Below are 19,037 nucleotides of genomic sequence, written 5' to 3'. Positions count from 1 at the left end.
CTTATCCATTCATCTGCTGATGGACATCTAGGTTGCTTCCATGTTCTGGCTATTATAAACAGTGCTGTGATGAACACTGGGGTGCACGTGTCTCTTTCAATTTTGGTTTCCTCAGTGTATATGCCCAGCAGTGGGATTGCTGGGTCACATGGCAGTTCTATTTCCAGTTTTCTAAGGAATCTCCACACTGTTCTCCATAGTGGCTGTACTAGTTCTTTTCCAATCTGGATTCCTTTTATTTCTTTTTCTGCTCTGATTGCTGTAGCCAAAACTTCCAAAACTATGTTGAAAGTGGTGAGATTGGGCACCCTTGTCTTGTTCCTGACTTTAGGGGAAATGCTTTCAATTTTTCACCATTGAGGATAATGTTTGCTGAGGGTTTGTCATATATAGCTTTTATTATGTTGAGGTATGTTCCTTCTATTCCTGCTTTCCAGAGAGTTTTTATCTTAAATGGATGTTGAATTTTGTCAAAGGCTTTCTCTGCATTTACTGAGATAATCATATGGCTTTTATTTTTCAATTTGTTAATGTGGTGTATTACATTGATTGATTTGTGGATATTGACGAATCCTTGCATCCCTGGGATAAAGCCCACTTGGTCATGGTGTATGACCTTTTTAATATGTTGTTGGAGTCTGTTTGATCTTTATGGTTATCCTTGTACCAGTGCCACCTAGTCCTGAATTCTGCTGTGTTGTATTAATAATAAGTTTTTTGAAATTAGTAAATGTGAATCCATCTAACTTCATTCTTGCTTTTCAAGACTGATTGGCTCTTCTAAGTCCCTTGAATTTCCATATGAGTTTTAGGATCTGTTTGTCAATTTCTGCAAAAGAGGCAGCTGGGATTTTAACTGGGATTGCTTTGAATCTGTAAATCAACTTGGGAAGTATTAGCCTATCTATTTTAAACATACTCAAATCTCTCTTTTGACTGTACATCCCAATACTGCCTTCTCTCTCCTCCTGTTCATAACCAAACTTATAAAAAGGGTGTTCATGTCTGATGCTTCCAACTCCCTCCCCTCTCAATCAGCCCTCGATGTCTCATAGCCACCTCATACTCAGCACATGCAAAACCAAATGCCTGCACTTGCCCCTCCAATTGAGAGCCCTTGGCTGTGTTCATCTGTTTCACTGGGTGACACAGCCCCTTCTCCACCATCTAGACCAGAAATCTGCACGTCATCCTGGACAGATACCTCCCAGACCCACAAGCCATACCATCAGGAGCTCTCTATCCTACCACATGCCCTCTGCTGTCCTCAACCACTTCCCCACATCTCCACCAAAAGCCATCATATTCTGCCTGGACAACCACAAGAGTCACCTGCTTGGTCCTTCCAGGTCTGCTCCCCATCCCAACCCATTCTCCACATATCAGCCAGGGAGACAAATAACAGATAGCACAACACATCACTTCTTTGTTCAAAACCCTCCAAGACCTTCTCACTACAGGGAATATACACTCCATATGACTAACTATGACCTGCAAGGCCCAACGGACCTGGCCCCTGCTTACCTGTTTGTACTATGCCTCTCATTGTTATGCAATTTTTTTTTTTAGTTTTTTATTTTTTAAATTTTAAAATCTTTAATTCTTACATGCATTCCCAAACATGAACCCCCCTCCCACCTCCCTCCCATAACATCTTTCTGGGTCATTTTCAAGTGAGGGATGTTCATTGTAGAAATCTTAGAAAACGTAGGAGAGACAAAATATAAATCAGCAAGGGATAACATAGATGAATCTTGAGGGCATTATGCTAAGTGAAAGAAACCAATCACAAAAGGACAAACATGGTGTAATTCCATGTACATGAGGTACTTTAGAGCTGTCAGATTCATTCAGAAAGTGAAATGAGGCTTGCCAGGGGCTGAAGTGGGGATGGGGAGTGGTTTAATGTGAACAGTTTTATAAGATGACCAAGTTCTGGAGATGTGGTTGCACAACAGCATGAACATGCTTAACAGGACTGAACTATACCATCAGAAATGATTAAGAGGGTAACTTCAGGTTAGGTGGGTTTATTTTTTTAAACCACAATTAGCAAGCAATAGCAGCAAGTGGTGGTTTCTTGAAAAGAAACCCCACAGACAGACAACCATCTCAGGGCATATTAACTGTGGGCAGAATCTGAAATCTTATCTCATCAACCATCCCTTAAAATACAGAAATCTCATTTCCCCATATAACTCAGAGGTTCCCAGCCAAGAGGGACAGGCTGACTGAGAATAGAAACCTCTTCCCTCTCAGAATCACCTGGGTTGGGGTACCAGGCAGGTGCTATTGAGTCATTCATTAGAAGAGCCAGGTTGTTGGAAACTTCCTTGTGTTTATGCCAAACCTGGCCCTGAAGCTCTGGGATTATAAAAGAATAAGCCCATCCCATTGCCCATGACACTCCTTCAGACATCTGAGTCCTGCCGTATTTCTCACTTCTTCCCCAATACCCTCCTTCCACTTGTACAACTTTTCTCCATGAGTCTGTCTGTGTGTATCATAAAGCAAGCAGGAAACAGCTTGCTTTAATTCTTTCCCTGATATACCCAATGGCAGACTGTGGCTTCTATCAACAACCATGCTCAAATTCAGTGCCTGTGTACACGATTAGGGACCACAGCCCTTGGCGCTTGTCTGGTGCTCCATAAACACTGACTAAACAATCTGAGGAACAGTGTCAAAACACAGAACAAGCCAGCCTGTAGGTATAAATACATCCTGCTCCATCACTCCCTCTGGGGCTAGCTTATCACTGAAGGAGGCAATCAATCTGGCTCATCCTTCAACACAAATCCTCAGAAGCAGTGAGGGCCCCCTGCCCCCACCACTGCTGTTTTTCACATCTGCGGAAAATGGGAGATTGCTATCCTGGGTTATATGGCAATTTCAAAGAACTTATCCAAGCCTGTGTCTGCTTGATTTGGTCAACTAAATCCCTAAATCAGCCAGTTCTATGGGGGAATATAAATCAAATAAGTGAATTAATACGATGCAAAATAAAATCACAGCTGTTCAGCTGACCCTTCCCCCCACTTATTTATTTATTTATTTATTTATTGATTTTACCACTCTGTGCTTATGCCTCTGCAGACACGCTGGTGGTGGGTGCTGGGGATTTAGATGAGTGCCACGAAGTGGAATCCCACTTATCTACTTTCTAAGCTTCTTTCCAGCACAAATGCACCTCTTGAAACATGATCCAAGCCAGGCTCAGCAGCAGGCATGCTCACCTTTAAGTACCTCAACAACTTTAGACTATGTTTATCCCCCAATTGCACTTAACATGGATCCCCCAGTCAGAAACATACTTTGCATCCCCAACCAGTACATGCAAGCAACAGGCAGATGTCAAGACATCTATGTCACAACCCACGTTGCAACACAGTGCTACTCATTCAATTGTCTTGGTGCCTTTGTCAAATAAAGGAACAGATTCAGCAAGTTGAATTCTAACTTGGTTCATGGTCATGTTCTCCACAGAGAGGGGGTCTGAGAGGTCTAAGGTAATGCAGGGTGTGGCATGGGTCCAGTGGGCATTCAGCACATTTTTCACTCAAGGTCACCTAGCCTGTCTTTTTTTTTTTTTTTTTTAACATCAACCTTCAGAAAGGAGACTTGGCTCATTTGAGGGAGGAAAAGGAATTAATGACTGATATACACACCAACATGGGTAAATCTCAGGATAATTATGTTGAGTGACAGAAGCCAGACCGAAAAAAGAGAGTAAATGTTGTATGACCACATTTCTACAAAATGCTAGGAAATGGAAAAAACTGTGGTGACAGCAAGCAAATCAGTGGTTGCCTGTGGATGAGGATAAGGGGAGAGAAAGATTACTAGGGGGACAGAGAAACTTCTGGAGCTGTTGCAGATAGTCATGACCTTGATTGTAGTGATGGCATCACAGCTGTACCCATATGCCAGAACTAATCAAACTGTACACTTAAATGTGTGCAGTTTACAGTATGTCCAATATACGTCAGTGAAGCTGTTAAAAACAATAAGATATACACCCCTTGTGGGGAAAAAAGTATGTTTAAATCCTTGCAATAAGCCTTTGCAGGCCTAAAGGATCTCTCCCCAACCCCCACTGGTCCCATCACCCCGCCTCATGAAACTCTTGTATTTTTTTTTCATTTCTTATTTTCATAAAGTCTGGAATAATATATACCAAAATGTTGGCTGTATTTATCCATGGATGATGCCTCTTTCCTGAAAAGCTATTAATTCAATAGGTAAAAACAAAACTATTTTTCAAAAACAATGTAACACAATGAAAAAGTCAATGTTATAACAACCAACACTCCTTGTGGTAGGCAGGATCCCAAGCATGTCCACATCCTAACCCCGGGAACCTATGACTATGTAACCTTTTATAGCAAAGGGATTTAGCAGATGTGATGAAGGCTGCTGACATAAGGAGATTATCCTGGAGTATCTGCATAGACCCAAGGTTATCACACAGTAAAAAGAGGGGTGAGGGAGGGTCAAGGTCAATGTGATGGAAGGAAGGAGGCCATGAGACAAGGTGACCTCCAGATGCTGGAAAAGCCAAAGAGATTCTCCCCTAGAGCCTCCAGGAAGAACGCAGCCTTGTCATTTGAGCGCACTGAGACCCATGTCAGTCTTCCAACCACCAGAATGTAAAAGAATATATTTGTGTTCCTGGCATCTGGTCCCATCACTTCATGGGAAATAGATGGGAAACAGTGGAAACAGTGTCAGACTTTATGTTTGGGGGCTCCAAAATCACTGCAGATGGTGATTGCAGCTATGAAATTAAAAGACGCTCACTCCTTGGAAGGAAAGTTATGACCAACCTAGATAGCATATTGAAAAGCAGAAGCATTACTTTGCCAACAAAGGTCCGTCTAGACAGTTCAGTTCAGTTCAGTTGCTCAGTCGTGTCTGACTCTTTGCGACCCCATGAATCGCAGCACGCCAGGCCTTCCTGTCCATCACCATCTCCCGGAGTTCACTCAGACTCACTTCCATCGAGTCAGTGATGCCATCCAGCCATCTCATCCTCGGTCGTCCCCTTCTCCTCCTGCCCCCAATCCCTCCCAGCATCAGAGTCTTTTCCAATGAGTCAACTCTTTGCATGAGGTGGCCAAAGTACTGGCGCTTCAGCTTTAGCATCATTCCTTCCAAAGAAATCCCACGGTTGATCTCCTTCAGAATGCACTGGTTGGATCTCCTTGCAGTCCAAGGGACCCTCAAGAGTCTTCTCCAACACCACAGTTCAAACGCATCAATTCTTTGGTGCTCAGCTTTCTTCACAGTCCAACTCTCACATCCATACATGACCACTGGAAAAACCATCTAGACAAGGCTATGGTTTTTCCAGTGGTCATGTATGGATATGAGAGTTGGACTAAAGGAGATCAGTCCTAAGTGTTCTTTGGAAGGAATGATGCTTCTGATGCTGGGAGGGATTGGGGCAGGAGGAGAAGGGACGACAGAGGATGAGATGGCTGGATGGCATCACCAACTTGATGGACATGAGTTTGAGTGAACTCCGGGAGTTGGTGATGGACAGGGAGGCCTGGCGTGCTACAATTCATGGGGTCGCAAAGAGTCGGTCACGACTGAACGACTGAACTGAACTGATCTTTCCAAGTTGGTGGTAAGTTGTTACAGCAGCTACAGGAGACTGATACTCCATTCCTTTCTTCTAGGTACATGTTGATCTGTTCTGCCCACATACCTTTGCTGAGCTTCTACTTGGTGTCAGACCTTATCCAAGGCCTGGAGAATATCAAGAATAGTACATTATCTGTCCGAAGAACTCACCAGAACAGCCCACATCTACTCAAAAGAGGCCAAGTGTCCACCTTTGTTCTTAACAGGCATGAAGTATTCACTTGGAAATCTTTCCGTATTCTATTCTGCTAACCCTGTAATGTCGTATTTCAAGAAGCAATTATTATTTTTTTTTTTAAAGAGAGAGACCTACTTGCAATTACATATATTCTAATTGGGTAATATGACTGACAAAGGCCATAATTATGGTCCATAATTCACATTTACTATATTATTAGACCTTCACTACAACTTGGCATTTGTGAACATTACACGATTGTTCTGTCACTTGTGCAGCCTTCTCCAATTACTATACTTGCCAGGCATTTGTGCAATGCAAGGCTAACAACAATGAACAGAGCAGTCCAACTACCGAGCCTTTCATTTACCTGAGAAAAACATCTTTTGGTCACTCTAAGCCAAAACACACAGAGGAACTTCCTGTGGGGACCAACTATCCACAAGGAATTTGGTTTGCTAATCTTGTGAATTATCAAAATACTCCCTAAAGGTAAGCTGACTATATTCCTATTCTCAAGTGAGAAGACCAAAGCACAAACCAGCCGAAGGCAGCAAGTAAACCAAGAATGCAGTGGGCACCCATCTTACAGGTCCATGTGCACCTTGCAGCACTGGTTCAAGATGAGCAGCCATGTGGACTTCCAGGCTGTCTCTCCATGAGGACATGAGCAGTCTTCTTTTGGTGCTTTTTGTGTTCAGTTGACCCTTGAACAATGTGACTTTGAACCGTGTGGGTCCACCTATACTTGAGTATTTATTTACCAATAAAAAAATTACAGGACTACATGATCCACGGGTGTAGAGGAACCACAGGTACATGGCCACCACAGAAACTAAGAGCTGATATTCAACTGTGAGGGAGGTCAGGGCCGTTGAACCCCCGTGTTGTTCAAGGGTCAACTGTACTTCTATTTGCTGTAATGAAATCTACCTATAACACTGTACTGGGTTGAATAGTGTCCCCCCAAAATTCATGTGAATGTGACCCTGTTCTGATCACGTTAAAATGATCAGTATTCTTATAAGAAGAGAGAAATTTGGACAGACACAGGAGGAACTCCATATGAAGATGGAGGCAAAGACTGGAGTGTTGCAGCTGCAAGCCAAGGATTGACAGCCACCAACAGAAGTGAGGAAGAGTCTGCATTCTACTCAGAGTCTCAGAAAGAGCAAAGGAGCATGGCCTTGCCAGCACCTTAATTCAGACCTGCAGAATCATGAGAAAATAAACTGTTGGTGTTTTAAGTCCTCCAGTTTGTGGTGCTATAACAAAATACCACAAAGTCTTTTGTTACAGTAGCCTGAGGTAAGCAATACAAGCACACAGTACCTAAGCATTCTAGGATAATTCAGAGTCAGGAGTAGAGAAGGTAGGGGGAATCTGGTAAGACTCCTTGGAAGCTGTAACCTTAAGAGAAGCTTCTAAAAGTAGGAAGAGACAGCGAGGGAAGAAGGACAGGGAACACAGGGCCCTTGACCAGAATACAGAATCCCTCCCCAGTTAGGAGATAGCAAAGCACCTGCACACCTATGCAGGAAGCACTATGGGTAGCACCAAGGAGGTGAAACTTTTATCAAAGCTGTTCTGCACAATGATACCACTTTATTCTATCAGTTCATTTCACTTCAGTCACTCAGTCATGTCTGACTCTTTGCAACCCCATGAATCACAGCACCCCAGGCCTCCCTGTCCATCACCAACTCCCGGAGTTCACTCAAACTCATGTCCATCAAGTTTGTGATGCCAGCCAGCCATCTCATCCTCTGTCGTCCCCTTCTCCTCCTGCACCCAATCCCTCCCAGCATCAGGGTCTTTCCAACGAGTCAACTCTTCACATGAGGTGGCCAAAGTATTGGAGTTTCAGCTTTAGCATCATTCCTTCCAATGAACACCCAAGACTGATCTCCTTTAGGAAGGACTGGTTTGATCTCCTTGCAGTCCAAGGTATTCTCAAGAGTCTTCTCCAACACCACAGTTCAAAAACATCATTTGGTGCTCAGCTTTCTTCAGAGTCCAACTCTCACATCCATACATGACCACTGGAAAAACCATAGCCTTCACGAGACAGACCTTTGTTGGTAAAGTAATGTCGCTGCATTTCAATATGCTATCTAGGTTGCTCATAATGTTCCTTCCAAGGAGTAAGCATCTTTTAATTTCATAGCTGCAATCACCATCTGCAATGATTTTGGAGCCCCCAAAAATAAAGTCTGACACTGTTTCCCCATCTATTTCCCATGAAGTGATGGGACCAGACGCCATGATCTTAATTTTCTGAATGTTGAACTATAAGCCAACTTTTTCATTCTCCTCTTTCACTTTCATCAAGAGATTTTTTAGTTCCTCTTCACTTTCTGCCATAAGGGTGGTGTCATCTGCATATCTGAGGTTATTGATATTTCTCCCGGCAATCTTGATTCCAGCTTGTGCTTCTCCCAGCCCAGCGTTTCTCATGATGTACTCTGCATAGAAGTTAAATAAGCAGGTTGACAATATACAGCCTTGACATACTCCTTTTCCTATTTGGAACCAGTCTGTTGTTCCATGTCCAGTTAGAATTGTTGCTTCCTGACCTGCATATAGGTTTCTAAAGAGGCAGGTCGGGTGGTCTGGTATTCCCATCTCTTTCAGAATTTTCCACAGTTTATTGTGATCCACACAGTCAAAGGCTTTGGCATAGTCAATAAAGCAGAAATAGATGTTTTTCTGGAACTCTCTTGCTTTTTTGATGAACCAGTGGATGTTGGCAATTTGATCTCTGGTTCCTCTGTCTTTTCTAAAACCAACTTGAACATCAGGAAGTTCACCGTTCACGTATTGCTGAAGCCTGGCTTGGAGAATTTTGAGCATTACTTTAGTAGTGTGTGAGATGAGTGCAATCGTGTGGTAGTTTGAGCATTCTTTGGCATGCCTTTCTTTGGGATTGGAATGAAAACTGACCTTTTCCAATTCTGTGGCCACTGCTGAATTTTCCAAATTTGCTGGCATATTGAGTGCAGCACTTTCACAGCATCATCTTTCAGGATTTGAAACAGCTCAACTGGAATTCCATCACCTCCACTAGCTTTGTTCATAGTGATGCTTCCTGAGGCCCACTTGACTTCACATTCCAGGATGTCTGGGTCTAGGTGAGTGATCACACTATCGTATGAAGATCTTTTTTGTACATTTCTTCTGTGTATTCTTGCCACCTCTTCTTAATATCTTCTGCTTCTGTTAGGTCCAAACCATTTCTGTCCTTTATTGAGCCTATCTTTGCATGAAATGTTCCCTTTATACTATAGTGAAGGCAAAAATGAAAGAGATGAATAAAGCTAGGATTTGGAAAGAATCCTACAGGTCCTGCTGGTACGCGTATGAACCAGTATAGCCATTGTAGAAGCAAGCGGGCAGCACTTGGATGAATCCACATATGTGCACCCCTGACCCACAGCCCCACTCCTGGGCATGTATCCCAGAGAGGGTCTCAAGCATAGGACCCACAGACACACAGAGGAGCATGCTTGCTGCAGTACCAAATGCAAGGAGGGAAACCCGGCACAACTTAGGTGGGGGTCCATGACTGGCAGAGCACTGAGGTACAACATGGCGATGCTTGCAATGATATATGCACACCCTAGGGCTGCTGGAAGCAACAAACCCAATGTAGCAAGATGAAGAAATCCAGGAAACACAGTATTGAATGCAAACAAGGAACAGAAGGGCACAGTCCAATTTAAGCAAATCACACACACTCCTAAAATTTCACAGGGACATGTGTGTGTTTAATGACATATGAGGAACAAGTGCTTCATGAGGGGAGGGGAAAGGACATGGGAATGGGAGATGAAGAGACACAGAAACAATGAAAAGGAAAGAGCAGCCTCACAAGGCCCCCATAGTGACAGTGGACTAGGGCTCTGGAGTGAGCTGAACTCCATTCTACTCACTAGAGAGCTAGGAGAGAAAGACTAACAAGGCAGAGGGCCTGGACTCATCCCAGGGACTGGTGCACAGGAGATACTCTGGAAATGGCAACTCTGCCCTCCCCAGCAGTAATGCACTTGCCCATAGGCATACCTGGAAGCAGCATCACTGAGTAACCTTGAACTCCATCAGCTGTAACAGCAACAAGAAAAAGAAGATGAAACCTACACTGAAGTTTGGCTAGAGGTGTTCTTAAAAATCCAAGTTAGGAAACCTTCAACCACTCAGGCTATGGAGGACCCAAAGACACTGGGAAGTGCAGTCTTGGAATCCTTGACTCTTCAGCTCAGTATTTCTCAGAGGCAAAATGCCAGGGAGGGGATTAGACCCTGGAATAAGACAGACATTAATGAAAAACAAAGGAAATCTGAATAAAAGGTTGGACTTTAATAATAATGTATCAATATTGGCTCATTGTGCCAAACGTAGCATACTACTATACTAATATGTCAATAAGAGAAGAAACTGGGTTAGCCTTCGTTGTGGTGACCAGCAGCTCTGACTTTGCCTGGAGAAAGAGACCCTGCTCTGGCCTCATAAGTTAAGTCAAAATAGGAGAAACACACAGGGGAAAAATAAATCCTAACTAAGAGTAGTTACTGAAAACATCAACTCCAGGAGACACTGTCTTTGCAGTGCTGAGCACAATGCTGCAAGAGGGAGGGGGCACAATGTGGCAGTCTCTATTCAAACCTCCCACCAAAATCTTTCTCAGGGTCAGCTGTATGGTACATGAATTATACCTCAAAGAAAAACAACAGGTGCATGGGTGAACTTTAGCAATGAAACGGGGAAGGTGGAGGAGGCGGCAGAGTTCCAAGGTACTGCGGCAAGTGGCTGAGAGGAGATACTCCACGTCCAAGATCAGCAGCAGCCGTGAGGAGATAGATACCACACGTCCAAGGTCAGAGAAGCCCCAGTAAGATGGTAGGTGCTGGAGCAGCTGTGGGGAGATACCCCACGTCCAAGGAAAAGGAGAAGCCCCAGTAAGATGGTAGGAGGGGTGAATTCACATTTAGAATCAAACCCCATTCCCACCAGAGACACTAAGAGGGCTCAAACAAACCATGTGCATAGCAGGACCCAGGGACCCCACAGAGACTGAGACAGAACTGTGTTTGAGCATCTCCTGTGGAGGTACGGGTCAGCAGTGGACTGCCACAGGGACAGGGGCTCTGGGTGCAGCAGACCTGGGTATGGCAGAAGCCCTCTTGGAGGAGGTCGCCTTTAACCCACCATAGAGCTGCCAGAACTTACACAGGACTGGGGAAACTGACTCTGGGAGGGCACAAACAGAACCTTGTGCACCAGGACCCAGGAGAAAGGAGCAGTGACCCTACAAGAAACTGACCCAGACTTGCCAGTGAGTGTCCAGGAGTCTCCAGCAGAGGGGTGGGTTGGTGGTGGCCTGCTGCAGGGTTGGGGGCACTGAGTGCAGCAGTGCATGCATGGCATGGGACAACTTGAAGGCGGTCAACATTATCTTCATTACCTCCACCATAGTTTGAGTGAGTGAGTGACATTGCTCAGTCGTGTCCGACTCTTTGCGACCCCGTGGACTGTAGCCTATCACACTCCTCTGTCCATGGGATTTTCCAGGCAAGAGTACTGGAGTGGGTTGTCATTTCCTTCTCCAGACGATCTTCCAAACCAAGGGATTGAACCTGGCTCTTCCGCATTGTAGGCAGACACTTTACCATCTGAGCTACCAGGGAAGTCCTTGCTGCTAAGTCACATCAATCATGTCCCACTCTGTGCGACCCCATAGATGGCAGCCCACCAGGCTCCACTGTCCCTGGGATTCTCAAGGCAAGAACACTGGAGTGGGTTGCCATTTCCTTCTCCAATGCATGAAAATGAAAAGTGAAAGTGAAGTCGCTCAGTCATGTCTGACTCTTAGCGACCCTATGGACTGCAGCCTACCAGGCTCCTCCATCCATGGGATTTTCCAGGCAAGAGTACTGGAATGGGGTGCCATTGCCTTCTTCGAGGGAAGTCCTTAGACTCAGGTAAATAGCAGGGAGGGAACCCAGCTCCACCCATCAATAGAAAATTGGGTTAAAGATTTACTGAGCATGGCCCCACTTATCAGAACAGGAACCAGTTCCCCCTCAATTAGTCTCTCCCATCAGGAAGCTTCCATAAGCCTCTTAGCCTTCTCCATCAGAGGGCAGACAGACTGAAAACCACAATCACAGAAAACTGACCAATCTAATCACATGGACCACAGCCTTGTCTAACTCAATGAAACTATGACCCATGCCATGTAGGGCCACCCAAGACAGACAGGTCATGGTGGAGAGTTCTGACAAAATGTGATCCACTGGAGAAGGGAATGGCAAACCACTTCAGTATTCTTGCCTTGAGAACCCCATGAACTGTATGAAAAGGCAAAAAGATAGCACACTGAAAGATGAACTCCCCAGGTTGGTAGGTGCCCAATATGCTACTGGAGATCAGTGGAGAAATAACTCCAGAAAGAATGAAGGGATGGAGCCAAAGCAAAAACAACACCTAGCTGTGGATGAGACTGGTGATGGAATAAAGGTCTGATGCCGTAAGAGCAACATTGCATAGGAACCTGGAATGTTAGGTCCATGAATAAAGGCAAATTGGAAGTGTTCAAACAGGAGATGGCAAGAGTGAACGTCGACATTTTAGGAATCAGCGAACTAAAATGGACTGTAATGGGTAAATTTAACTCAGATGATCATTATCTCTACTACCGTGGGCAAGAATCCCTTAGAAGAAATGGAGTAGCCATCATAGTCAACAGAAAAGTCTGAAATGCAGTACTTGGATGCAATCTCAAAAACAACAGAAGGATCTCTGTTCGTTTCCAAGGCAAACCATTCAATATCATGGTAATCCAAGTCTATGCCCCAAACAGTATTCCTGAAGAAGCTGAACGGTTCTATGGAGACCTACAAGATTTTCTAGAACTAACACCCCAAAAATATGTCCTTTTCATTATAGGGAACTGGAATGCAAAACTAGGAAGACAAACACCTGGAATAACGGGCAAATTTGGCCTTGGAGTACAGAATGAAGTAGGACAAAGGCTAATAGAGTTTTGCCAAGAGAATGCGCTGGTCATAACACACCCTCTTCCAACAACACAAGAGAAGACTCTACACATGGACATCACCAGATGGTCAACACTGAAATCAGATTGATTATATTCTTTGCAGCCAAAGATGGAGAAGCTCTATACAGTCAGCAAAAACAAAACTGGGAGCTGACTGTGGCTCAGATCATGAACTCCTCTGCCAAATTCAGACTGAAATTGAAGAAAGTAGGGAAAACCACTAGACCATTCAGGTATGACCTAAATCAAATCCCTTACAGTAGAAGTGAGAAATAGATTGAAGGGACTACATCTGATAGACAGAGTGCCTGATGAACTAGGGACAGAGGTTTGTGACATTGTACAGGAGACAGGGATCAAGACCATCCCAAAGAAAAAGAAATGCAAAAAAGCAAAATGGCTGTCTGAGGAGGCCTTACAAATAGCTGTGAAAACAAGAGAAGTAAAAAGGAAAGGAGAAAAGGAAAGATATACCCATTTGAATGCGGAGTTCCAAAGAATAGCAAGGAAACATAAGAAAGCCTTCCTCAGTGATCAGTGCAAAGAAATAGAGGAAATTAATAGAATGAGAAAGATTAGAAATCTCTTCAAGAAAATTAAAGATACCAAGGGAACATTTCATGCAAAGATGGGCTCAATGAAGGACAGAAATGGTATGGACCTAACAGAAGCAGAAGATATTAAGAAAAGGTGACAAGAATACACAGAATAAATGTACAAAAAAGATCTTCACGACACAAATAATCATGACAGTGTGATCACTCACCTAGAGCCACAAATGGGTCCCCAGCCTAGCAGGTCCCTGTGCCTCTCCTGCTGGTCACACCAACCAAAGCCCCCTAAACTAGCCATGAGGTTCAGGTCAGGCCTACGGGCAATGACCTGTTGTACATGGGGAAATGCCTTTGACATCCTGAAATGTGAAGTCAAGTGGGCCTCAGGAAGCAATCACTATGAACAAAGCTAGTGGAGGTGATGGAATTCTAGTTGAGCTATTTCAAATCCTGAAAGATGATGCTGTGAAAGTGTTGCACTCAATATGCCAGCAAATTTGGAAAATTCAGCAGTGGCCACAGAATTGGAAAAGGTCAGTTTTCATTCCAATCCCAAAGAAAGGCAATGCCAAAGAATGCTCAAACTACTGCACAATTGCAGTCATCTCACACACTACTAAAGTAATGTTCAAAATTCTCCAAGCCAGGCTTCAGCAATATGTGAACCGTGAACTTCCAGATGTTCAAGCTGGTTTTAGAAAAGACAGAGGAACCAGAGATCAAATTGCCAACATCCACTGGTTCATCAAAAAAGCAAGAGAGTTCCAGAAAAACATCTACTTCTGCTTTATTGACTATGCCAAAGCCTTTGACTATGTGGATCACAATAAACTGTGAAAAATTCTGAAAGAAATGGGAATACCAGATCACCTGGTCTGCCTCTTGAGAAATCTGTATGCAGGTCAGGAAGCAACAGTAAGAACTGGACATGGAACAACAGACTGGTTCCAAATAGGAAAAGGAGTACGTTAAGGCTGTATATTGTCACCCTGCTTATTTAACTTCTATGCAGAGTACATCATGAGAAACGCTGGGCTGGGAGAAGCACAAGCTGGAATCAAGATTGCCAGGAGAAATATCAATAACCTCAGATATGCAGATGACACCACCCTTATGGCAGAAAGTGAAGAGGAACTAAAGAGTCTCTTGATGAAAGTGAAAGAGGAGAGTGAAAATGTTGGCTTAAAGCTCAACACTCAGAAAACGAAGATCATGGCATCTGGTCCCATCACTTCATGGGAAATAGATGGGGAAACAGTAGAAACAGTGGCAGACTTTCTTTTTTTGGGCTCCAAAATCACTGCAGATGGTGATTGCAGCCATGAAATTAAAAGACCCTTACTCCTTGGAAGGAAAGTTATGAGCAACCTAGGTAGCATATTCAAAAGCAGAGACATTACTTTGCCAACAAAGGTCTGTCTAGTCAAGGCTATGGTTTTTCCAGTAGTCATGAGTGGATGTGAGAGTTGGACTGGGAATAAAGCTGAGCGGAGAAGAATGGATGCTTTTGAACTGTGGTGTTGGAGAAGACACTTGAGAGTCCCTTGGACTGCAAGGAGATCAAATCAGTCCATCCTAAAGGAGATCAGTCCTGAGTGTTCATTGGAAGGACTGATGTTGAAGCTGAAACTCTAATACTTTGGCCACCTGATGGGAAGAGCTGACTCATTTGAAAAGACCCTGATGCTGGGAAAGATTGAAGGCAGGAGGAGAAGGTGATAACAGAGGATGAGATGGTTGGATGGCATCACTGACTCAATGGACATGAGTTTGGGTGAACTCCAGGAGTTAGTGATGGATAGGGAGGCCTGGCGTACTTCAGTCCATGGGGTCACAAAGTGCCAGACACGACTAAGCGATTGAACTGAACTGATCAACAGGATGACAGTGACAAGTGTTATCTGGGGACCAGGATGAGAGAGTGAAAACACAGGGAGATAGGACTGGCTGTGGAACTTTCTTGCTCACTTCCAGAGGTCCCTTGTGGATTTGAGTAGCACCAGGGAAGGGTTTCCCCATATACAACAGGTCATTACCAGTAGGCCTGACCTGAACCTCATGGCTAGTTTAGGGGGCTTTGGTTGGTGTGACCAGCAGGAGAGGCACAGGGACCTGCTAGGCTGGGGACCCATTTGTGGAGCTGAACTGCCTTTGACACACAGGTCCCCCAAAGCAGCCAGGGAGCCACCAGCCCTGCCAACAGTGGCTTTGCCAACCGCTCCTGAAAACCGTTCTCAGGAATGGAAGCTGGAACACAGACATGACTTCTTTTTCTTCTGATTTTCTTTCCACCTCTCTGGCCATCCCTGCCCTGGCTCCCAACTGGCAGCTCTGCCTCAGCCTTTACATGTGCTGGCAGCCTTTCCATCCTTCCTTCCTTTTCAACTCCCTCCCTACGGTGATATGGTCCAGGCCCATGACTCGGTTGGCACCTCGTGTTGAGACCTCCTGACTTCTGTCTACAGCCCTAGCCCAGGCCACCATCACCTCACCATGAGCACACTCACCCCTAAGCCTCAGTCTCCTCACCAGTGAATGGGAAATGGGGGTCCCCGAGCTGCTTCTGAGCCTGCCACACAGGAGGTGCTGACTCCAAAGCTCTGACCTCACATGCCCTGTGACCCTCTGCAAAACTTCAACTTCCTCCTCCCTCGAGCTGGCCATATTTCAAGGACATGGTACCCAGGACAGTAGCCCAAGGTACAATTCTCAGAAAGTAAAAGGGCTCTGAAACACAAAACATCTCGGAAGTTATTGCCCTGTCAATCCGGACAGGTCGTTCACTGGCTGAACTCTTTCTGGGCCTCCTTGCCAAATCCAACTCTTAACCACTCTGCTAATGGGGAAGATCACAGGCTGTCTTCCCTCTAGGGGTTCTTACAGCAGACAGCAGGCCCTGGAAGAGGCTTCTCATGGGTGTTGTAGTGCGTCCTCCCTCTCACGCACCATGCGAGGTATTATTCATCTTCCATCACATCCCAAAACACTCCCATGGCTGGGGTCTGCTCCTAGCCCTCACTGGTGAGTGACAGTGCTCAGCATGGCACAGTCACAGCCCTGGGGTGAAAGGGCACAGCCTAGCAGCACTCCAGAGTCTCCCATTGGTTCCCCAGGCTGCCTCCACACAGGGTCAACAGCAAGTATTCTCCTTTCCTTCCCCAGACCAGGCTCCCTGAATGCATACCAACCGAGGAACTGGAACCACTAGTTCTTGCTGCTCCAGTTGGAAAGGAGGGTGTTATGCTACCCGACTCCTCTCTCCCCCTCACCACCCATCAATGAGGTCACTCATTCCACCTGCAAACAAATCTCTCTGGAATCCAGCCATTTCTTTCATGCACACTGTCACTACCACGGTCCTTTAACTAAGCACCGTGTGGATACGTTGCTCTGGAATTCATTCCACTTTGTGTCTGTCTTGCCTGTATGTGATTCTAATGCCTTGCCCATAAGGGCAGCCATGCGTCTTCCACATTTTCCCAAGGTGCTCAATGAGCTACCAGCAGACACTCCGCAGATTGCCTGAATCTCCTCCAGGTCACACAGAGCCCACCACGAGATGGCACGTGCTCTTGTCACTGTTATCAGCTGAGACCTCTGCTTGGGCCCTCTCTCTGCCCCCCTCAATAAAGAGCTGTTTTATAACCTTTGCACTAAACACAGAGGCCAATAATCAAACTCCCCCTTTGAGAAATTTTCTTTACAAATGACCAGCCATGTAAGCAAGTTGGTTTAAAAAAGAAACGCCTTTCAAACAGGTTTGCATCTCTGGCCTCTGGGAAAAGGGGTGGGTAAGAAAGAGAAGGGCCAGCAGACTGGGAAGGGTGTTCTCTCCCCACTGCTGGTGAGGCATTTGATTTCATGAGTATTAATCAAAATCACTCTTGATTATAGCAAAAACAACCTTTGCTATAATTTTAATGCAATTAACTGGAATATATGGTAATTCTGAGCAATCTTACTCTTGAGATTAAAGAACAGCCTGCCAGGAAACATATGAATAAGGCTTTAAGATCAAAATTTGCATAATTAGGTTTCTTCGCTGCTCTCCCCACCCCACCTGCAGCCTCTAAGTTCTGTTGAAGGGAGGGGTGTAGAGTTGGCAGGCAGACAACCTGGACTGGCACCCTGAGCTTCCCCCCTAGGCTGGAATACTCCTTTCCAACAGCATGTTTGTATTTTCCAACATGTTCCCGATGGGCTGAGAGACAGCAAGAGACAGGTGGACAAATGACAGTGCAGAGATTCTGAGCTGTACTTTCAAAGGCAGGGGCAAAAAAGTGCAACACCTTCCAGCTTATGGAACTGCTTCCTGGCAGTTTAGTGCCACACAAACTTGTTCATCGTGCTCTGAAGATGTATCATGCTCTATTCCTGACACCATCACAACATCAGCAATACTGCAAGCCCCAAACTTATTTGGTGATGACATATTTTAATGCCTGGTCACAGACTCCCACTGGCCCAGGCAATGCTGCCACAAGAAAGGACACCTCCTATCACTGTCTTACAGAGTCTGTGATAGCCACAGCCTTACCCCACTGTGCCCCCTCCTCACCAGCTCCAGAGTCCTGAATCCTCTGGAGAGAGCCTGTATTACCCCAGGAGGGAAGGAAAAGCATCAGTTATTTTCCTGAAGATGTGACTAGGGGGACCATGCACCAGCTACTCCTAAGAAGGAAAAGAAAAGCCAGGAAGGAGATGGTGCCAGTCACTCACCTGACAGCAGGCTGCAGGCTGAGTATTCCCAGAACCTAGAGAAACAATTCCTACCCCTCACCTTCAACCTGCATCTCAGAGATTTTCTATTCAATCCTACCCATGAAAAGATTTCTAACATTTAAAATCACATAAAATATCAACAATCCCATTTCCTCTTAAGCAAGTTATTCTTGGACCTGCACTAAAGTTAGGCTGAAAGTTTAATACTCCTTTATTGGAAAGCTTTGAAGAAACAAGAATCATATTTTTTTTTTGTTCTTTGCTGCTTTGAAAACAAATGCAGAAAAAAGGAAGAACACAAAACGGGAGAACAGTTGGTCCTTTCTCACAGAGGCCTTCAAGACATGATGCCACTCTAGAGACTGCTGGGATAACGAAAAACCTGCCCAGGTTTTCTGTTCCAGATGGTGGACACCAAGCACATTTATATCCCCATCTCTCAAAACCAGTGGGGAATATCAGGAAAGGCACACACAAGTGAGTACATTCAGACAAGCACTAGGAACAAGGAAGGTGGGGGAAAATGGGCAATCCCAGGACAAACTTCTGAAAGAGTGAAGGTGGATAAGATCAGAATAGACATCCAAGTAAGAGAAACTGAGTAGCACCAAATAAATACTGAAGTTGTGGGGGGACCGGAACAATTACACGCTGGTGGTAGAAGTGGAAAATGGTACAACCAGTTTGAGAAAAGCTACCACTTTCTTTAAAAGTTAAGCTCAGTCATACCCCATGAGTCAGCAATTTCACTCCCAGGTCTCCATCCAACAGTAACAGTGCAAAGTGGAAACAACCCAAAAGTCTGTGAACAGGGGAATGGATAAACCTGATGCAGCCACAGAATAGAAATCTGCTCAGCAAGAAAAGGAACAGCTCA

At 44.9% G+C, this 19,037-nt stretch overlaps 1 protein-coding gene across 2 annotated transcripts in view; it reads right to left on the bottom strand.

Moving 5' to 3' along the window:
- CD99L2 (CD99 molecule like 2) overlaps positions 1-19,037 on the bottom strand; it is a 132,327-nt gene that overhangs the window by 62,628 nt on the left and 50,662 nt on the right. The gene's annotated exons all lie outside the window — the stretch shown is intronic.

Source organism: Ovis aries, chromosome X (assembly GCF_016772045.2).
Source record: "Ovis aries strain OAR_USU_Benz2616 breed Rambouillet chromosome X, ARS-UI_Ramb_v3.0, whole genome shotgun sequence".
Taxonomy (NCBI): Eukaryota; Metazoa; Chordata; class Mammalia; order Artiodactyla; family Bovidae; genus Ovis; species Ovis aries.
The sequence above is the reverse complement of the archived record's forward strand: the minus strand, read 5'-3'. Positions and strand labels throughout refer to the sequence as shown.